Source organism: Pongo abelii, chromosome 1, assembly GCF_028885655.2.
Source record: "Pongo abelii isolate AG06213 chromosome 1, NHGRI_mPonAbe1-v2.0_pri, whole genome shotgun sequence".
NCBI classification, from domain to species: Eukaryota; Metazoa; Chordata; class Mammalia; order Primates; family Hominidae; genus Pongo; species Pongo abelii.
In genome coordinates this window covers 30258875-30281871 of record NC_071985.2, presented here as the reverse complement: position 1 = coordinate 30281871, position 22997 = coordinate 30258875, and the positions used below count along the sequence as shown (strand labels likewise).

The 22997-nt window shown below is 36.3% G+C and overlaps 1 long non-coding RNA gene across 2 annotated transcripts in view; it reads right to left on the bottom strand.

Annotated features, from left to right (window-relative positions):
* Positions 1-22997, bottom strand: part of LOC129047939 (uncharacterized) — a 215800-nt gene that overhangs the window by 185713 nt on the left and 7090 nt on the right. For both annotated transcript variants that reach the window (XR_008509856.2, XR_008509855.2), the window contains exons 2-3: positions 12380-12459; positions 6202-6294 (exon numbers count right to left, since the gene is read on the bottom strand). This is a non-coding gene — a long non-coding RNA (uncharacterized LOC129047939). The remainder of the gene's footprint in view (positions 1-6201; positions 6295-12379; positions 12460-22997) is intronic.

Genomic DNA, 22997 nt, shown 5'->3' with positions numbered 1-22997 from the left:
GAGAAAGGCAGCTGGCTAGCACTGGGAACCCACTTCCTGGAATAACTGGGAAAAGGTTTGAGAGTGGGATGATAGAAATTAAAACATCAATGGAAAGGCAGGCAAGTGATAAGGGAAAATATACACCAGGTCTTAATAACATATCATTATTATTACATAATCTATAGCATACTATTTGACTATATCAAAACCTCTTGCTGTAAAGGGATCATATAAAAAGATCAATAAAACAACACTTTTAAACAGTAAAGCAAACATATTCCACATGTTTTAGAAGAAATGAAGAAAAAATTAGTTAAGACGTAAGCTTATTTAGGTCTCTTCTGCCTGGTTGGATTAGTAAAAATTCAAAACAGAGGTAAACATTATTTTTCTAAAGTAAGGTTGAGAATTTAAATTCAGAGGAGGGCAGGCAGTATGTATTGAAGATCTGGCAGTCTTCTGTTTAATTTTTTTAATGTGGATAGCTTCAAAGGATTTTTTTAACTTTTACTAGTAGAATTAACGTTCTACAACATTAACTGTGTCTTGTCAAGTGCCCTCTTTGTGCTATATAAATACAGCATGGAGAAATACGAGTATACAACTTAAGATTTTTCAGCAATATTTATACCAATACATTTTTTGATAAACATAGACTATAGAATTATATATATGTAAATCTATAGATATAATAGATGAGAAAATACAAATCTTTCATATGTTAACTCATTTACATATATTAATATAAGTGGGTTCTTTACATATATTAACTCATTTATTCCTTAAAAAAAGCCTGTAAGGTAAATTAAATTATCATCTTCATTATGTAAGGTGAGAACACAAAGACCTCAAGATTTGAGGAACTTGCCCAAGATCTCAGAGCCAGTTCCTTTTATTTGAGTCTAAGTTTTCTAGTGCCCATGCATGGGCTTTTTACCGCTGTGTTATGCAACCATCACAAAAACAGGGAGATAGATGTATACTTTTGAAATTATTGTTAAAAGTATAAAAAACACATATTGAGAACAGGGCAGGATGTACTTAATTCTGAGCAGTTGGAGGGAAGGTTAGGAACTTCTTATATGAAAGTTAAGAATTTGCTGAGATGGTAAGGTGGAAAAGGACATCCTTGCAGAGAGGTGTGAGAGAGCGTGCATTTGAGGAAGAGAGTGATGACAAATAAATGCTGTTGACAACACGAAGCAGAAGTATGTACAGTCACTAACTCTCATTAATTTATTTTCACTTCACTGCAGAGGAAGTAAATATTCATTTGCTAAATTCATCCTCCTTAATCTGAAGCCGAAAATATATTCCCCTCAAGTGAAGTAGACTTCCATATTAACTTTAAGAGATAATAACTAAGCAATTGATTGGTGTGCTGAAGGTAGATTAAATTTCATTAGGATAGCTAAAGTGACTGCCTCATCATTTCAAATTCCAAGTATTGTGATTCTACCAAAAAGCAAAATAGATGAAATGTTCCAAGTAATTGATTGGTCAATCTAAACTATATAGATACTATTCCAAAAAACTATTTTTTCTCTTTTACATTCTATCTGTAGAATAAGTCTTCAAGATACTCTATCTTCCTAATAACAGAGCTCTCTTTATTACCATTAACATGTCTGTTTTTGCAATCTCTGTTTTTAAATTATTTGAGCGATTTTTAAAATACCACAATCTGGTCTATTTTTTTTCCTGGAATCTTTATTGTATAAGAATCTGGCCAGGTGCAGTGGCTCAATCTGTAATCCCAGCACTTTGGGAGGCTGAGGCAGACAGACCACTTGAACCCAGGAGTTCAAGACCAGCCTGAGCAGCATGGCAAAACCCCATCTCTACAAAAACAAAACAAAACAAACAAACCAAAAAATTAGCCGAGCACATCACCTGTAGTCCCAGCTACTCGGGCGGCTGAGGTGGAAGGATACCTGACCCCGGAGGCTGACTCTGCAGTGAGCTGAGATCATGCCACTGTACTCCCTCCTGGGCTACAGAGTGAGACTCTGTCTCAAAAAAAAAAAAAAAAAGAAACAAACAAACAAAATATAGACAAATATAGAAAATAATATGATGAAATGGACATATATTAAGACAGATTAGGCTATGACAAATTTTTAGTTCTATCAGTTTCTCTCATACTTAAAATCATTGAAGTCTTTTTAAAAATTTTTGAAATGCTGAATCATATTCTCAATGAAGTAGGTTTCTTGAGCTGCTTTGGAATTGCCTCTAAGAAAAAGTTAATCTTTAATGTCTTGGTGCATAATTTGTGTCCCAAGTTAACTAAATTAGACAATTGATTTTGAGGTTTACCAAATTTCATTCCTACTTCTCACTACTACCCCAATATTCTACCCTACTTCACTCTTATTTGAATTCCTTGCATTTTTCCTGGAATAAAACTGTACCTTAATTTTGAAGCCATTCTTGGGACTCTGGTGTCTTCATTTGGTTCCTGTTATTGTTTCCACTACTTCCCAGCCCCCTATGCCCATTAAGAACCAAAGCTCTTTGAAGATTCAGCTGCTGTACTTACACTCACTGATGAGATCTCAGGTACTGATGCCAGACAAGCCGGAATCTGAGTTAGTCATGGTCTTTAGAGAGCCCTCAGTTCCTGATACACAGATAATTCCCCACAAATGCCTCTAAACACCTCCACAGGGGCACCAAATGATCTACTTTATAGTTGCCCACATACTGATAATAATAATAATAAACGCACTGTCTGATTTCTCCACAGACTGGGAGCTCCAAGGCTCTGCTCCTCCACTCATCAGAGCTGCCCATAGTACTGCAGTTGCTTTCTACCCTCCTAGCACCCTTACACTTCAAGCTAACAGCTCCAACAATGAGGTTTCCATGACATAATCATCTCTCCAATAGGATTGGACTCAATCAGAACATATATTTCAAGGACCATAACTGCCTGGATGCCAACTAATGACAGTGTCTTAGTTAGCTTGGATTGGTATAACAAAATACTATAAACTGAGTGTCTCATAAACAACAGAAATTTATTTTTCATTGTTCTAAAGGCTCAGAAAGTCTAAGATCAAGGCACTGGAAGATTTGGTGTCTGGTGAAGGCCTGCTTCCTGGTTCATAGACAGCTTGTTCTTGCTATGTTCTTACATGGCAGGAAGAGAGAGGAAAAGGTCTCGGGGGTCCCTTTTATAAAGACATTAATATTAATAAGTGTTCCACCCTAATGACCTGAGTACCTCTCAAAGAGCCTACCTCTTAATACCATTACATTGGGGGTTAGGATTTCAACATATTAACTTTGTGATGGGGGCACATTCAATCCACTGTATTCCACCTTTGCCCTCCAAAATTCATATCCTTCTTACATGCAAAATACATTTATTCCATTCCAAGAGCCCCCTGGGAAATTGCTCTGTGCTCATTGCCCTCCCAACTGCCTCATAGGAAGATAGTATTTTCTTTCTGCATCTGATTGCATTTTCTTTTATTTAAAAATATCTCTGAAGTAAGAGATAAGCCCATATCTTTTTGTTTAATTAAAAAAGATTGAGAAAGCCATTGGTGACAGCTAGATTGAGAAGATGCAAGATTTTTGGGTTTCAGAAGCCCAATCGTACATTATATAAAGATCTTTACTCATTTCAGCATCAACTCTAGTCTAAAGTCCAAATTAGCATCTAAATATCATCTAAATTAGATAGGGGTGAAACTCAAGGTACAATTTATCCTAAGGCAAAATTTCTCTCCAGCTGTGCTGGTTATTTGCTTTCCAAATACAATTGTGTGACAGGCATTGGATAGACATTCGGATTTCCAAAGAGAAAAATAAGAAAGAATAAAAAAGAGTGACAGATCTCAAGCAAGTCCAAAACCTAGCAAGGCAAGCTCCATGAAACCTTGAACCTCAAGAACAATCCTCTTTGGCTCAATGTTCTGCCTTCCAGACACACTGGGGTGGCAATGTCACCCCCACAGTTTGGCTGGGTCCTGCTTGCCTGACTCTTTGCAGCAGCCTCACCCATGCCTTAGTTCTCTGTCAGGGAAGGGGTCCATTTTAAGCAGGGACCCTAAATTACCACAGCCCCAAAAAAGGCTCAGATCCAGGGAGCTGCCTCTATCGAATGCCATTGGCTGAAAGATATTGTCAGCCTAACATGTTGCATTTTCCAAGAAAGATGAGGTAAGAAGGAAAATAATCTCTCCAGGACACCTGGAAAGTCTGAAAATGATAAACACCATGACAATTATATTTTTATATGGAGGTAAGTGCCTCAGTGCATACACCTTACATAAAACTTCATGTTTCCTTCAGAAATATAGTTTGGTGAGATGCTTTTTGAGAGTTATCTTTAGGTATCTTCTGACACCTAAAGCTCACGTTTCCTCTTCTTTTTTTTTATCATTCACATGAACTATAGTTCTGAGTGATATATTGATAGTAGAAAACAAGTAAGAAATTTTCTTCCCCACTATGCTTTATATATTCACTTGTGCATAATATTCTTTAGTGAAATTAGAAGGAGTCACTGAAGGACCCTAAAATATCATAGGGTCTGACAATAACAAAATCTAATTAACCCAATCTTCTTTCGCTTGAAGCACTGTGAATTTTAAAAAGTCGGACTATGTTTAAGCATTTTATGTATGAGATAATTTCCATTTGTTTTTACAGTGAGAAAAATTTGTCTTCTGTAATATGCTAAGTTACACGAATATTAACTCTATGAATGCTTTCCTTGGGGAATAATAGACTTTTCCCCACTTTAGAAGAGCCACTTTAAAAAGAAATTCTATAATATTATTTATAATTAAACTATGTAGTAAGTAATCATATCTCTGAGTTTATGATAATTTAACATAGTTTGAGTTAAAGTCTTCTATATTCCTTGAAGGCATGAGCCACATTTTATTTATTTATTCTTAAAAAATCTTCCTTGCTCCAAAACACCTATGGACAATGCTTTAAACAATACTAAATTTTGATGAATAAATAAAAATAATGTATACACTTGAAATTACTTAAATTCAATATATTACATAACTTTGAGTTCACCATTTCACAATTTAGCTTATTTGTGATTGGTCCAAATTCCTTAATGTTTTTATATATTTGAATTTTTTCTAACTAGAGCATCTTTTGCTGTGATAAATCTGATTACTTCAGATTCATATAAAGAACGAGATTGGCAACTTCATTATTATATGTTACAATTATTTATGGATGTATCACATCACATAAAAATGCAAGTTTAAGGCAATTGAGAAAACACACTATTAAAAAAGAATAAACTGGAATAGATGCACCAGAAAACGTTAAACTATTTTGGTAGATTTCAGTTTTGCTAAATTCTTAAATATGTTTGGCCTAACACATTTCCCTTTAATTCCCTTAATATACCCTGTGGATTTTCACAGAAACTTGAACCATATGTTTCTGATTAATTTATACTTAACTCATCAACATGTTTGGTAAGAATGATTTGAAGCACAAAGCCTCCTGAACAGTTTTGTGGGCTCTTTTATTTTAGTTAGTAAACAATTGGAATCTGAACCCAGAAATCTTGGGGCTTCATTTAATACTCAAATTCCATAAAGAATGAGGGAGTTCTTAACTGGATCAGGCACATTTTGCCTTTGACAGTACTTAGCTCCAAATCTTGCAGCTGGGAGGAATTATTCTGATAGTTCACTCTCTTTCTTGTCACTTTTATTTTAGAGGATATAAACCTTTGATGGTGCAAAACCTGTATGAGTCAGAACTAGCTGCCACCCATCAGTCCCAGTTGTAAATTAAGAAAATTAAGCAGTGCAATTCAGTAATCTCCCATGACCTATCTACTATAATTTGTTTATGTGTGTATGTAGAGAGAGAAAGAAAAAGATGGAAATTTTTACCTGGCTGTCTCCGGGGTCTGAGTGAACAAGTATAAGGTTATCTGTTTAATGATTATTTCCACAAGCTAATTATTCCTTCACTTTCCAGTCTAACTCCAGTATCTTTGGTGAAGCATGGGATCAATCCATGCCATTTCTCTACCAACTCAGGGAAACATACACTAAAGACCTGTGTCTGAGTGTTTCATGAAAGATATTTGGTCCCAGCATTATGAATGCTGCTAGTTGTGCTCTGTCATCTATCATCTCATCCCGTGGGGCTTTATTTTTCCCATTAAAATGGCTGACATCTCTTTTTTTTTTTTTTTTTTTTGGAAATTAGCAACCATACCTTCTGTTCCTCCTCCTTCCTCACAGGCATTCCTCCAACAGCTGTCAGATCCCAGGTTCCTTGCGGTTTGTGTTTATAAAGACCCTTTACACTCTGTAAAACATTAGAGAGAATCTGCTCATATTGATATCTATTTTTCCCTCCACCCACTCCCACTACCTCCTTCATTACCAAACTCCAAGCCTTCCCTGTTACTTCTAAGGACTCCTTTGGAAACAAGATCTTAGGTCTAAAGGCATTCCTTTCCTTCTGCTACCCTTTGAAAATTCGAAATAAAAATCCTCTGGCTTTGAGATATGTGTAATTTCTGTAGAAGAAACTTAAAAACAGAAGATTAGTGTACTGAAATAAGAATAATCCGAAGGAAATTCCTAAGGAGAAAAACAGCTCTCTTTCATCAGCTCTCCCAGGAATTAAAGAGAGATGAAACAGATATGTGTGGTATTTAGAGAAAAAAAATGCACTTTTCAATACACAGCATAAAATCTACCTTCTGAGTTTCACAAATAAAGGTCTTAATCTTTTCTTTTATCAAACTAGAGTGGTATAACTTAACAACAACAAAAAAACTAGTGAAAAAAAGTGCAGAAATGAGTCCTGAGCCAGTCATTTAATAAACATTCCTGGACCAAGGTGTTATGGAAATAAGGCACTAGGGATGGAAGTATGTTACCCCTTGCTTATAATCATTAAGGACTTTTTATTTCCCTGACATAAATGACATAAATCATTTTGCCCTATTAAGATAAATGTCTGAGTGGCCTTGCTCCAAAGCAGGGCGATGAAAAAATGTCTACATCTGTATACTATTTATTTTAAATTTCATCCTTTAAAAATTTATTTTCAAAATATATTGTATAATACAATTAATATACTAGTTAGTAGCACATGTAAACATTTTACACATAAGTACAAAGATGTTGGAAGGACTGGCTCAAAATGTTTATTTGTTTTACTAGTAGGGATGCATGATCATAAATATGTAATAGGTCCACTGACCTATTACAAAGAATAATGTATCAGTAATCCTGGATTTGAGACACTGTGACCTGTTACCACTCAGCTACTTGTCCTTACACAGGTCACTTAGTTCTCTGAATTTCCATTTCAAGTTTTATAGTTAAATTAGATACTGCCTGAGGTCCCAATCAGAAAAATGCCAATCATCATTTTTACACATGATTGTTAAAATCAGTAATTTCACTTTCTTTTTGTTGTTGTTGTTGTTGTTGTTGAGACAGAGTCTTACCCTGTTGCCCCGGCTGGAGTGCAGTGGTGTGATCTCAGCTCACTGCAACCTCCACTTCCCATGCTCAAGTGATTCTCCTACCTCAGCCCCCCGAGTAGCTGGGACTACAGGTGCGCACCACCACACCAGGCTCATTTTTGTATTTTTAGTAGAGATGGGGTTTCACCATGTTGGCCAGGCTGGTCTCAAACTCCTGACCTCAGGTGATCTACCTGCATCAGCCTCCCAAAGTGCTGGGATTACAGGCATGAGCTACTAAGCCCAGCCAGTAATTTCACTTTCACAGTGACTTGCAAATGAACAGGCTGCAAAGGTAAATAAGACTTTCGTCAAAGAGCAGAGGATCTAATAATGGTGGAAGAAGAAATTAAAAGGTTTATTCTATTTTAATTGTTACAGTGAGGCTGCCAGAAACAGCACCATCCTACTGTACATGACTGTTGGATGCGACACTTTCTCCTTCTCAGGATTTCCCTGGTGGTGGGTTTAGGAACGGAATCATTTATGCACACAGGGAAGGAAAATTCTTCATGGTCATACTTTGGGAGCAAATACTAACTCAATTGTTAAAGATGAAGTAAGAAAATAGTTGAGCTAATTGAGGGTCCGCTTTGATGGGTATTTCTAAGCCTTCCCTATTTACATTCTCACATTTCTAGTATAGAAAACTTTTTAGATCTTATGGTTTATTCTAGGTCCATTTTATTAAAATATTACGATTCATTTTCTTAAATCAAGATTCTTGAATGTGTCCCTTGTGAATTTAGGGAGTCCATTCTTATGTTAACCCAACTGATCAAGTTTTGCCCTCTAATTACACTGCTTAGCTATAGAATATATGTAGTGCATTTCATTCATTTCCTTACAAAATTAAAAAATATGTGTGACATATCTTCCTCACTATATTTTTGGTTTCTTGAAAACAAAGACAGTGTTTAATTCATTTTGGAGCCTCCGAAGCTCCAGGCATGATATTTCTTGCCCATCGCAGGTATTCAGAACAAATATCAAATGAATGAATGAATGAGCAAGAGGAGAGCGGTACCTCACCAAAATCTAGAAAAGCTTTCTCAAAATGCGATCTGTAGACTATTTGCACCATTCTCTCATTTGAGACCCTGTTTCAAATGCACTTTATTGGGCCCCACTTCAAACATATCAAATCCTTCACATATTAATGAGCTCACCGAGAGATTCTATGCATGTAAAATTTGGAATCACCAATTAAGAGAATTATCAGTACTTTACCCCTTTTATTTCCAGTGACTGTCAGGGACATGAATGATGGCTTCTATTCTGAGATTTCTTGAGACCTAAACTTTTCCTTTGCTTACGAACTTTGTTCAGCATCCCATCTGTACCCCTAAGGCTGCATGTTTGTGGGAATTTAACAGCAGAGATTTTATTGTAGTGGTGGAGGATTAAGGGCTGTTTGGAAGTTGTGACTAATAATGGCTATAATGTATTGAGTATTTATGCTAGATTTTGTTTTATAGGTATATAAATATGTACTTTATATAATCTCACATTAATTCCTATTTATTAGGTAATGTTATTAGGTCCATAATAAGAATTATGATAAGAAAATTGGAGCAGGAAAAAAAGGAAAGTAACTTGCCTGTGATCACACAGTAAGTGGTAGAGCCATTCAAACCCCGGCAATGTGGTTCTAAAATCCACATGTTTAACCACTATGCAAAACTGCCTAACAAGAAAAGACAGTAAAGAAAAAACCTTTAGGGAGTTCAAGGGCGAAAGAAATCATGTGCTGCCACAAAAAGACTTCCAACTGAGAAACTAATGATGTGCTTCTGTAGCTGTGAGTTACTGTAAGCAACTGTGAAGATATGATTTCATAGTATTTTCCCAAATAATGGTTGCTTAGTTGCTCTCACACCCTCTACACGCCAGTCACAATTGTACTTATTGGAGCAGGTGGCTCTGGTAAATCTTAGTATGAGCTGTCACTCAGGGAATCAGGGTTCACAGTGTGGGGGAAGGAAAGTGTGAGAGTAATGGGGATGTTCTCAAAATAGAAACTTTGTTCTCAGTAGTCAGGGGCACAGGTAAATTAAGAAGGGAGCTAAGACCCAGAACTACCTGTGTTACTGAGATGGGACGCACAATTCAAATGATCAAGCATGTATTAAATGCCTGCTATATGCCAGGTATAACACTAGTCTCCAGTGGGAGAATTTCCTCTGAATATGGAAGAGTATGTAGCAGGGCAAGAAGTAAGGAATAAGGCAAATTCCAGTCACTAGATCTGGTGAACAAACACAGGAAAGGTCACAAAATAGGTCATTCTTCTGAGAGATCACCTTCAAACACTAATTAAAGTCTTATGGTACACCTAAAACCAAGTATTCTCTTTCCCTCAACAGGGTAGGATTTTTTTTCCAAGTAAATACTAAAAATAAAAATGAAAAAAGGGAAAGTTCTTTGAAAAAATATGCAACAAAAAGTACTTTTCAGCATGAATATTTCAGTACAACTCAGCATGCATTTAAAATGAAAGGTGAATTATTCCCTATCAAGAAACTTCAAAGCCCTCAATTGAATTTGCTTGGCAGCAAAATAATATGATGGGTGGTCTGTTCAGGCACTTGTCCAAGTCCAATCACATTACATTTTCATAGTATCAACATTTAAAAGCCCCATCCTTGTTGCATCAACAGCAATGCATGGGAACCTCTCCCAAACACATGGCAACCAGCACATTATACAAATATGTTTGCTCCACAAGCCAGACTGCCGTTTTCCAGAAAATACAAACTCAGCAAATGAATGAAGGATTTGCATGTTAACAACTCAGAGCTCTACCATTTGAAATATATCACATGGACCTGAGGAGTGAGGATTCATCTCATTAATAGTTAACTTTGCAAAAGCATGGACATCATTTTCCAGCTCAAATGTCAGAGAAGAAGCTAAAATGCAAGTTTTCTGACTTTGAAATCAGTTCATTTTCCATTTCATGGGATGCTTCTCGGTTCAATTTTCCATATCGCTGAGCCTAGGATAGAGTTACTGTATATTCACCAACTATTTTCCCTCTCACCTAATATATAAGGAGTAGCTTATGGGGCTGACAACGTAGATTTCAGTCCACAACTGTTACTAACTCAATGTACCTAAGCAAGTCACTTGACTTCTCTGAAATACAGTATTTTAGCCTATAACTGTACTGATTAAATTGAATGGGTTTTAAAAGGATTGTATAAAAATGATTGCAAATTGTAAGCACTATGCAAATATGTTAGTATTGATAATAATAATCACCTTCTTGAGGTAAAGGAAGATATACACACTCTTGCTCAACTAAAGTTCCTCGTATAGAGCAGTAATAATAATTGAATATTGTTGAACACTTGGTATGTGTCAGGCACCGTTCTAAATGTTGGACTTCTATAAACTGATTTAATCTTTACCGCAAGCCTATGAAGTAGTTACTATTATCATTCCCAATCTACATATGAAACATCCGAGGTTCAGAGAGGCGAACTGAACAACTGAGATTCCAACCCCAGAGCCCCATTTCATGGCCACTACTGCGTAAGGCATATGATATAATGAATGGCCACTGGACCAGTAATCAGCCAACCTTTAATCTGTTTCTGGTTCAGAGACCTCCTAGCCATAGCCTAGAACCAAGCAGATGCTAAGGAAACACTGGACTCATTGATGAGCCACATGTTCTTTCACCAATCTCTGAGTCCCAGTTCACCTTTCCACCTTGCTTATACATGTGACACTCCATGAGAAAACACATACTTCACAAGTGTTAGGTGCTATTAGCATATTTGTTAAGAAAAACAGTGACACTTGAATGAGTGGCTAAATTGGTGTGCTTCCAAGCTCTACATTCATTTTACCCCGTTTTTGGTCTAGTCTAGTATGTGGTGAATTCCATTTAGGTATCAGGGTAGAACTTGCTGACTGTATTTCCACATATAGAAATGTCAGGGGGTCTTGGAAGACTTATGCAAGGCCAAGGATCTTGCTGCAGGTCCATCTGGTGAATCCTCTATGGAACATGCAAGGCCTGAGGGACGGCTCTATTGCCAGACCACTTCCTGTGTTATATCCTGAAGCCTCCACATTTTTGGCCACTTACCCTTGCAGGCCCTCCCCTCTACAGCTGTTCTGGCTGATAACTTTCAAAACATAAAATAATACAAGCCTAACACATGATTACTACTACTTTTAATGGGTTGAGCATTGTCCTCCCAAAATTCATGTTTACCCAGAACTTCAGAAAGTCACTTTATTTGGAAATAGGGTGTTTTCATGTGTGATTAGTTAAGGATTTCAGGTGTAAATCACCCTGGATTTAGGGTGGGCACTAAATCCAATGCCTGGTGTTCTTATGAAGAAAGGAGAGAGAGATTTGGGCACAGAGACACAGATGCAGAAGAACTGGAGATACAGAGAACACCATGCAAAGCTAGAGGCAGAGACTGGAGTGATATTACTACAGACCAAAGAACACAAGGGATTGCCAGGAGCCACCAGAAGCTGGAAGAAGCAAGGAAGAATTCTTCCCTGGAGCCTTATGAGGGAGGATGGCCCTGCTGACATTTTGCTTTCAGACTTCCAGCCTCCAGAACTGTGAGAGAATAATTTTTTCTCTTTTTAAGCCACCCGAGTTTTGGTAATTTGATACAGCCCTAGAAAACAAATCGACTATTACTACTCCACTACTATTACTCTTTATTCTAGAAATAATTAGAAAAGGTATTTCAATGACTCTCCGAATCCCTGAAGAATCAGAGATTCAAAACATAAAACTAAAGTAAAAATTCTGAAAATCACACTCTACGTGGGGAAAATTTTGAATCTTACTCCACACGAGGAAAACACAAGCCAATACTGGCAACATTTATTCTCACTTTTGATGGTCCAATAATTAGGGCAAAATTTACTTACAGCAAGAGCCTTTTTTCCCTTGCGTAGCATACTTCCACATAATTATAAAACCGCATGCTCTTAAAAGACACGTTCTAGTTCTATAAAAATAAAGTTAAAGGAAATATTTTAGAAAAAAATTAATTCCAAAAATATAATAAAATGCCGTCATTTTTCTGCTATGAAACAACCAATTCAAGAAATATTTTCATTACTCTTAGTTACTACAGATCTATCTAGCCCAATTTTAAATCTATTACACAGTAAAGTTCATTTACAATATTCATTAATCTACTTTTTTTCCACAACCTAAGTAACTAGGAACCATCAAAGACGATTCTTAAAAAAATATTTGAACTAGGCCCACTTACACACTTTCAAATATTTTGTCCCAGATTATTACCCAAATGCAACATAGAGGAGACCCCAAATTTTCACTTAGTAGGGGAAAAAAAGCCTGTAAAAATTTTATGCTTTGCAATCAAAGGTTTGATTGCATGGTGCCTGCTACCCATATGCAGCTGTGACTGAAAAAAAATCAAGGTGTGATTAAATGGTCTTTTTCATATTATCCTCCATTAAAAAAGTTTTTTAATTGGAACACGGACATCATTAACAGTCTGTTTACCAGAAGTATTTTTTCCAAATTACCAAATGAGGCACCCAACTTCTGATTTCTTCACACCAGGTTGATATCTGCTACTGACAATCTCTCAGCAGTGTACTGCTCTGTCACACATCAGTTTTAATAAAATAAAACAACATGATAATAACTCTGTTTATGAGCTTTTGACATCCTGTGGATTCATAAGAAATTAATTTTTTCATAGCACAAACAAGAAGCATCAGAGCAGATCTTCTGATTCCCCAGCTCCCTCTCTCCACCCCCACCCTTTCCTTTCTAATTTCCCCATATCTCCTAATAGAAAGATAGTTTTCTGGTGTCTCAGCCCGGAAACGTTAGAACCACTTTAACTCTTCCTTCTCTATCTCCCCTGTATACAATTTGTCATCAAATCCTGTCTTCTCTTAGCTGGGGCTGTCTAGATTCATGTCACTGTTCCCAAGCTCAGACCCCCATCTCCTGTATTCTGAGCCTCTTGATGACACCATGAAGGTATAGACTCCTCTTCTCTGAAATCACCTCCACAGTCTCCATCCAGGTAAATGTGTCAAAAACATCACTTTCTTCATGGCATCCCGCTGCTTAACATTTTGGTTTCCAATTGTCCACTGGAAACATTATGGTTTCCAATTGTCCACTAGACGAAAGCTCTCATCCCTCAATAGGTTTTCAAACCCTTCTGTAATTAGCTCAGTCTATCTATCAGTTTAAAAAAGAAATATAGATATCTTTCTCTTTCAAATTTCAGCACGCAGCTACTGTTCCAGACAGATCACTGCTTCCTTTCTAGCTGGACCTCCCCTTTCTCTGGGCCTTATGAGCGCTCTTTCAGCCTGTCCCCATTTCTTTGACTTTGGACACAGAATATCCTTGCTATTCCCCACCCTTAAAACCCTAACAGTCTGGGGCCTTCTCACACTACCATACTCTGCATCATAATATCTTACGTCTGAAATAATTAACTTTCAATGTTTTAATATGTCATTTCTTGTCCTTTCATCGCTCTTATTCCTTCATTCCCACTACATTGGCTCAGAGACCCCATTGAAGATTTACACGCTTTATTACCTCATCATTTTTCCTGTCTGTTTGCCCTTTCTGGCTTTAATTCTCTTCCTATTTAAACCATACCGTACTACATCCTTGCCAGTCTCATTAATAGCTCCACCCCACCTTGACTTCCTGCCTTGCTATTTCCAAAAATAGATCAATACATTGTTTATTTCTTCTTTTTTTTCCCCAGAAGCTATTGGTACAAATTTGATGACAATGTTGATTAGCTCCTTTAAATGTTCTGTTTGTATTTACAGTGAATTAGCAATTATTCCCTATTCTTACTCTGTTCTCTTTTCCTTTAAACCTCTGTTTTTAAGCTTCTAATCTGTTTTCTATTTCTTTTATTCTTAGCAAATGGCCATTGCAGGGTGTAACGTATTCTCACATTCAGATTTACCTCTATTTCTTCACCCATTCTTCCCTTTCTAGTGTTAGAGGCAGCACAGCCCTGCTCTTCCAGGCCCTGGCTCCCTTCCCCTTTCATCTTTGACTTCCTGCACATGATTGTTCTGTTTATTCTTCTCCTTTGGCTTCTTTTGTCAGTTTATAATAAGTTAGCATCATCCACATATTTTAAAATACCTTTTTTTCCAGCCCTGTCTGTTCCTTGGCTTTACAAGTAAACTATTTAAAGGAATAGACTACACTCGCTGTGAACGCTTTCTCATTCCAGATTCCCAACTTGAGTCACTGCAATCTGACCCTGAGTCCCACATTTCTACTGAACTTGCTCTCAGAAACTTTTCTGGTCACCTCTTCCTTACCTGCTAGATCCAATGGATTCATTTCGTCCTTCTATAGCACCCCACAGTTGTTTACCTACATCTCAAAACAACTGTCTCCATTGCTTTCATGACATTCCACTATATTTCCTTCTACTTTCATGGTTCCTCCTGAGAAGTTTTCACTAATTTGTCTTCTTTGATCTAGCTTTTAAATGTGGGTTTAAAGAAATGATTTCTAAGTTATCTTTTCTTCTCCTACAAATTTTCTCCCCAAATGATTTTTCAATTCCTGTAGTTTTCTCTGATTCCTATATGCTAATGACTCCCAAAATTTATTTCTATCCCCAATCTGAGCTTTAGACCAAAATTCCCAGCTGTCACCAAATTCCCATTAACACCTCAAACAACCCACCGAAAGTTAAACTAATTATCTTCATTCTACACTTGCTTCTTCATCTGTATTCTTTATACTTGTTAATATCTTCACCAGAACACTTTAAAATAGCCATTTTAGATTATTTCCTATACCTCATCTCCAAGTCAAATGGATAACCAAGTCCTAAACCATTCAACCTTTCCAATCTGCCCTCTCTCCCATCCTTCTCAGTCTATTGAAGGGCTGAGTGTGGTGGCTCACGCCTGTCATCCCAGCACTTTGGGAGGCTGAGGCAGGAGGATCACCTGAGGTCGGGAGTTCGAGATTAGCCTGGCCAACATGGTGAGACACCCCCCTCTTCGCTAATCAAAATACAAAAATTATCTGGGTGTGGTGGCACACGCCTGTAGTCCCAGCTACTCCGGAGGTTAAGGCAAGAGAATCGCTTGAACCTGGGGGGTGGAGGTTGCAGTGAGACATTGCACTCCAGCCTACGCAAAAAAGCAAGACTATGTCTCAAAAGAAAAAAAAAAAAAGAATGAAAAAGAAAAAGATTACTGAGTGTCTTCTTATAGCCTCTCATTCACTCTTATTGTTATTTCTATGTGCCAGAGCTAGCCTGTTACGTACATGAACATGTCACTCCTATGTTAAAAAAAATAGAAAAAAGGCCTCTGATCTGAGATGAATTTCTAAATCTTAGCCTGTCTTTTGTGTCTTCCCAAGTAAAAATGTGGGCTACATATTAACGCTGGTCAAGAAGTCCAATGTGTAACTTTTGCCCATGTGGATTTTATTTGAGTGATGGTACCTATTTTCTTCTACCGTTCAAACTACTGGGTGCTGTCTGTGAAACCACTTTATCCTCTTTCCAGGTGCAGTTCTTTGTACTCAAAATGAGTCTTTCTCTGTAAATGGCTATATAACAGCCTCATTTTCCAGCTGCTGCTCTTTCCTTCTATCTCACAACCATGGCGAAAAGATAGAATTTGGGCATCAGTGAGCTCTCTTTAAGATGTCTCACTTATTTCTAAAGAATAATCCTTACATTTGGCATAAAAATTAGTGTTGCTACTTTTTAAAATGCCTGCTGAAATGTCCAATGTCCTGGTCTTCTATCTGGAATAAGATTATGATTATAGAGATTAAAAGAGCTCATTGAACTGAAGATAGCCCTGGAATTTCAAGATTATTTTAGAAGATATGCAATTGCTACTTTGCATTTTACATGTGCAAACAAAGCCATCAAGCCAATTAAGGCTGCTTTCAGTTCATTCTGACAGTACAGGAAGGTATTTATGTACTGTCAGTGCCAGCCTGGGCAGCGTGCAAGTCTTGACTCGTGGATCTCCCCTCCCGCCCTGGCTGGAAAGATATCTGTGCATCTGTTTCAAGTTTGTTTAGGATGTGTAAAAGCTCTTTCTTCGTCCACTCTACTTCCAATATAAATTATTACTTAGAAGAAAGCTAAAAACCTGATTTTGTGTTGATAGTTAAGCCTTTCACACAACATAAATATAAGGAGTTTGATCGAGTTTACTTGTACTGTCTCACTCAAGATGTAGTTTTTAAAATGTTTTAAAAAATCTCCTCCTTGTTTGTCACATGTTAGAGTGTGTGTGAGAGCAGGAAAAAAGAAGCCAAGGATTAAGTTCGTCTTAAAACTTTTAGCTTGTAGTCAATCATTTCACTTTAATGTGCTACATCATGCTACAATAATTGTTTTAACCCATTTTCTGGTGACCATACCAAACTTCAGTGAAATCAATTTAATTTTGTCTTTTTGAAATTGCTTTCCAGAAAACAAGAGATATAAAGTTTTAAAGCAATTATACAAATAAGTATGTCAAAATCCAACTGTTTAAGTGGAGTTTGAGCTTGTATTTTTCTTTATTGGCTCACACATTTGAACATATTTTTCATGCAAGACACTCAGCTGTACATTTTGCAGGATATAAAAGTGCTTAGATTAAATGGGTGAATCAATTAATTAATAATTAATAACCTCCTACTTCACTCTTCTTCTAAATACAGAGCTGTTAATATTGCTTTAGGGGAGCCAAACACAATATACTGATAATTATTCCCATAGCTATTATTTCATATTATAGAGGTTTTGTAATACAACATCACAAAATTACAATGTCCTTTTTAAAAATCCCTTCCCCCACCCAAAAGAAAGCTATAAATTTAAGCCAATATAAACTTTTCAGAGTTCTCTCTCTCAATTTCACACCAGGGCGTGGTGCTACACAGCTGGGGAGCTGAGCTAATAAGTGTTGAAAAATGAAAAATGCTGCTTTATGGCATCACATAAACTGGCAAAAAGAATACTTTTACCTCCACCCCATTTTTGACAAACAAATGCCAGAATGTAGATGCTGTAACAATGAGACTTTATGGTAGTTGGCCCATGGGGCAAACAGAATTGTCTTGTGGGATTTTCTTTTTGTTGAATACTACATGTAATAAGAAGTGGCACAACATTTGTAAAATCTAATCACTTTTGGTTCCTTTTTGAACCTCAAAGGGGTTATTTCTAGAAAAGCTGTTGGAAACACTACATAATGATCTATTTATGCAGTAGTGAAACAGGATTATCCCTTTTACAAGGAGATAGCTTTCCCTAACAATGTAAATACTGTAATATGAGTGTACAAACAACTTGAGGATTTTGAGGAACATCATGTCCAACAAATATTTATTGAATAACTACAATAGAGTTCAAAGAATGATGCTAAGAGTGCTTGTGAAATTTACATGACATAATATAGTCAGGGCCCAGCTGTTTTTCTTGGGCTGGTTTGTTTCCCAGCTGATGGTCATTCACCCACTCATTCACCCTCTCACTCAATCACTCACTAGTCACTCATTCAACATTCAATCAGTACATGTCTATTGCGAGTTTACTATATCCAAGTCACACAGGCCTAATAAATCACAGAGAGCGTGCTATTTTAGCAAAAGATCCCAAATCAATCGTGGAAGAAAAAAAAAAAAAAAACTCTTTACACAGGGGCTTGAAATAAATGAGCTGCAGCCAGAACAAGGTAAGCAAGAAAAGAGAGGCACAAGGGTGCATTGGTAGGGTACATTCCTTTCCCATAGGGAAATACTAAACTTCGGTGAAATGAGAGGACACAGAGTAGCTCTAAGTCCTACCTGAAGGCTCCTAGGTGCTGTTGACTCAAGTGGCTGGGAATTTCTGATTAGAATATTTAGAGAACTGCGATTGTCTGTTCTATAGATGCCTTCCTTGAATTTACACAGCTAGAAATATAGTCTCTCCTCTGAACTTGTAAAAAAAAATTGCTATGGCCTTATTATAGCAGTTATTGTCAGTTACGTTATATTATAGGTGTACATCTCTTATCTCCTTACTAAATGTAAACTCCTTAAAGGTAGAACTAAAGTCTGATTTATCTCTCATTTTGCACAGAACATTACAATTATGAACATTCTATACTATTTCGTTGGATAAAGTTTTCAATGAATTCAACCAATATATAGTCAAAGTACTCATAGCATCTGAATAACACATTGTAGTAATAAATAATGACAAAAAAAAAATATTAGTTTAGAAGCCCAAAAAGCATAACTAACATTTAAGAGAAGTACAATTTTGGTAGTCTAAATCATGTGTAGATTAGTAAATAATGGAACCAAATAAGGAAATTCTGGTTGCACCTTTTAAAATGTGGAATTACATGAAGAAGCCACTGAAAAGTGACCTTTTTCAAATTCCCAAAAAGTATGTGAGTGTACTGAGTGTATTTTAAAGGCCACAATAAAAGACTGCAGTTACATAAGCTGTGTGATATTACCATTTTTATGTTCCATAATTCAGTAAAATGTATCACTGGAGTATTTTCCCTCACAAACAAATGCAAATTCTGCAAATAGCAGATGATTTCCAGGAACAAATCCATTCCCGTTATTGTTACTATTCTAATGTGTGTGTGTCTGTGTGTGTGATGGAGTTTCGCTCTTGTTGCCCAGGCTGGAGTGCAATGACACAACCTCGGCTCACTGCAACTTCCGCCTCCTGGGTTCAAGCGGTTCTCCTGCCTCAGCCTCCCAAGTAGCTGGGATTAGAGGCGCCCGCCACCATGTTCAGCTAATTTTTTTTTTTTTTTTGTATTTTTGATAGAGATGGGGTTTCACCATGTTGGCCAGGCTGGTCTCGAACCCCTGACCTCAGGTGATCCACCTGCCTCGGCCTCCCAAAGTGCTGTGATTACAGGCATGAGCCACCGTGCCCACCCTGTTACCACACTTAGTGTTACCAATGTTAAATATCATGGAAATGGAAAAACAACAACCATTTTGGTTAGTTGTAGTAGTTTCTAACAAGTTTTTCAAGAGTACAGGCTTATCAATTACCTTCTGTAACAGTGCTCAAGGTAGCAGGCAATCTACCAGTGCTATTAACATTTTAATAAACTTGATCAAGTTTGATGAAAAGTTTCTACTAGTGATCCTCAGGAAATTGTCCATCCTGAGGTAATAGATACTAAATTTTTGGTATCTAGTTGAACTTTGAGGATGACTAACACTGTGAAGATAAGTTTGCTTCATTTCCACATAATCTCCGGGAAATTAACTGATTCCTGATTTTACTCTGGAAGGGAAGATTATTAAAAACTTTTTAAGACTCTCCTGCTCACACTGGCAAGTGGTGAATACTGGACAATTTTGCACTAGAAAGAGACATCTGGGTATGTGAGTTATTGCTGATTTTGTATCCCTTACAACGAGATTTTAATCCACTTGAATTCAAATTATGTTGATCACAATACAACTTCACTGGTCTAGGCACAAAATACCCTAAAGGCTTTAATGAGTTTAAGTGGATGAACTGCAAACAGCAAGATCCTGACAGACAAACTCTTACAGATGCAGTAAGTACTTCTTCAAACAATGTGGGAGGCTGGCAAGAAACATCAGTAGAACAGCTAGGAACATAGTAATGTGGAACGTGGTGACGTCTTTTGAGAAAAGGATTTAGCCAATCACTGGTCAATAAAGACAATAATTAAAAACACATACAGCTTCTGAGAACAAGAACCATAGCAAATTAAAGTTCTGCCTTAAAAGAGCTTCATTTTAAGTTACAGATCCCAAAATAATTGCCATAATTAGCATAAGCTTTGTATGTAAAGAAAAACCTTTCCTTTTTTTCTAACTTGTGACATAGGCCACTATTTAAATGAAAAACAAAAATTGATTCTTTACAAGATTTGTGTCTTTTTTTTTGAGCTCATATGTACCTTTCAAATGCCATAGAATCTACAGGAATAGTCATAGGGACAAAATGAAAATGTTGTAATTATCAAACTAGATTTAAACAAATTGCTAGAGAAGCTTCTTAGATTGATACTATTGAAAATGCCTTGGAGATCTGTGGAACACAGTGAAATGATTGCTATTCAGTATAAAGAGTATGGCTAAACTTTTTGTATTACACTCTGTATTTTTTTTCCATACTCAGAAATGAACAAGTCTGGTTAATAATGTTATGAGAGAAACTTGGTGCTTTACACAAAGCACAAATTGTAGAAAAAAATGCATGCACCTTGTGTTTATGGCCAGGGCCATGGGTCAAAATGAAAATCATGTCCTGTTTGAACTGAAATAATCAAGAGATTTCATTTGCAGTGCATTTTTACGTTTTCTGGAAGTTTGTTTTAAGACAAAGAACGTATTTATTGAGAGTTCAATCTTTTTACTGGCGTAATGGATGACGTAAAGACAATGATGGGATTTGAGTCCTTGTGTGTCAAAAGAGACATAAAATTCACCTTCTTTACTTCCATTATGGTATGTTTCCTCTGAATAAGCAACAAATCCGTGGTAGTTATTACCTTGAGTGACTTCCAGATGTTAACCATGCCATGTGACCGAACTCAACTATTCTCTAACAAGCGTGGCAAGAGAGGGAAATTGTTAGTATATATGATGATTTCAATAACCATGAAAAACACCTTTTTTGTCTATCACCTCCATCTGCATGATGTAAAAATCCTACATAAATAGGATACTTTTTTGAGGAGAAGAGGAAGACTTAAATCTGTATAGCATAGGTGAACTTTCTCTTTTTTAAAAAAAAAGAATAGCTAAATTAATGAAAGCTGAACGTAATTCATTATCTAATCCTTTAATTGTTTTTAGATTTTAAATTATATGCCTACACTCTATAGAAAGGGAGATAAATTATTATGGTTTATATTAATTTATGACAAGCCCTTTCGATGTTTTCCATTTTCCAGGTAAAAATATGCTGTTAAATTGTTTTCAGCCAAACATTGATGCACTTTACATTTTTTATTAAGAAAAATAAATAATTCACACTTTTGCAAGGGAAGGCATGCACTTTTTCTGGCTTTCTTGAAATTATATTATTACTAGCAGCAAGTGCCAGCAGACTTCATGGGTGGTATTTCTTACTGAAAAGCAAGACATGAATCAATATTTTTATTACAGTCAACTCACTTGTCTTCATAAATAAAATATTATTAACATTTTTCCATTTCGATTTTAATGCTAGCAAGAAGAATATACAAACTGCTAGAAAAGAGAAATAAAATACCTGGATAAATAGTTTTTCAAAGACTGTCATTGGTACACATTAAAGCAACAGTAGAGATTGTCAGTTAAGGTTCCAAACTGATGTGTAGTGTGTTTTTTTTAATCTAAATTATTGAGTAAATTGCTTGTCTTTTATATTTTTCCTATTGAAACAGATGTGGTTAATATAATTTGTGAATGTCCTTTGTGTATTATGCATTCTATAATGACCATGTGAGCATAAATTAATAATATGAGACAAAAATAAGCAAAAATTCTTTCTAGAAACACACATACACACACACATACCTGCATCCTATTTTTAAGTGAGAGAATGATTAAGGACTTAGCACAGAGCCAACACTAAAGGGAAGCTCTTTATTTGTGTTGATATTATTGTTTCTCAGGCCCACAATGTTGGTATAAAGAGGGAAAGGTAGAAAAGTAAACAGTCAAATGTGAAAATGGCTATGTTAGTGGTAGCTGAGCTTGCTAAAAGCCAGTAGAAGAGGACTGATCAAAGGAAGAAACAGCAGACCTGAGTTTTGAAGAATGAGTAGGCAGTTGAAGAAGTACATAGAGGAGGGCTACAAGCCTGGCTGAGATTAGAATGGGCAAAGGTGAAGGGACAGGAGGTAGCACAGCACATTTTTAACACTCTTGGTGTTCAACATGGTAAAAAGAGTAGAATATAAGACCGGATGTCTCCAGATATAAAACTGGGAACATAAGTAGAGGTGTGTTCCTAAAGAGCTTTAGGAAAACTGGTATCAATCCTTCTATTAGATGCACTGTAAAAGCATCTTTTTAAAAAGACAACTCTGTGAAGAATGCTTTTATAGACATTGAGAAATCAAAATGAAAAAAGAAATCCAATTTTGCCTGCAAGAAGGTCACAGAAACAGACACTCATTGAAATATAAGTTATACGTACTCTATCTTGTAAATTTAGACTTTGGGATATAAATTATACTTTCTTAAAATGAGGCATTACTATCAAAATGACATTACTTGCTTTTATTTCCATGCTTAGATTTGCATAATTAATCTAAAGAGTAGCATTTTTCTAAATAGGATTACTACACCTTAAGGGTGAACAAGACAGTTCTTTGGGCATGTGGAAAGAAAATGTTAGAATTTGTTTATATTTTACTTTTCTTCCCAGTTTTACATTTCTACTTTTTTCTATGTTCAGTATGCACATAATGCATTACAATAGTGCATTCATATAATTTATAAATAAAAAATACACATCTATAAGAGATGTTCTAAAAACTTTTTACTGATAGG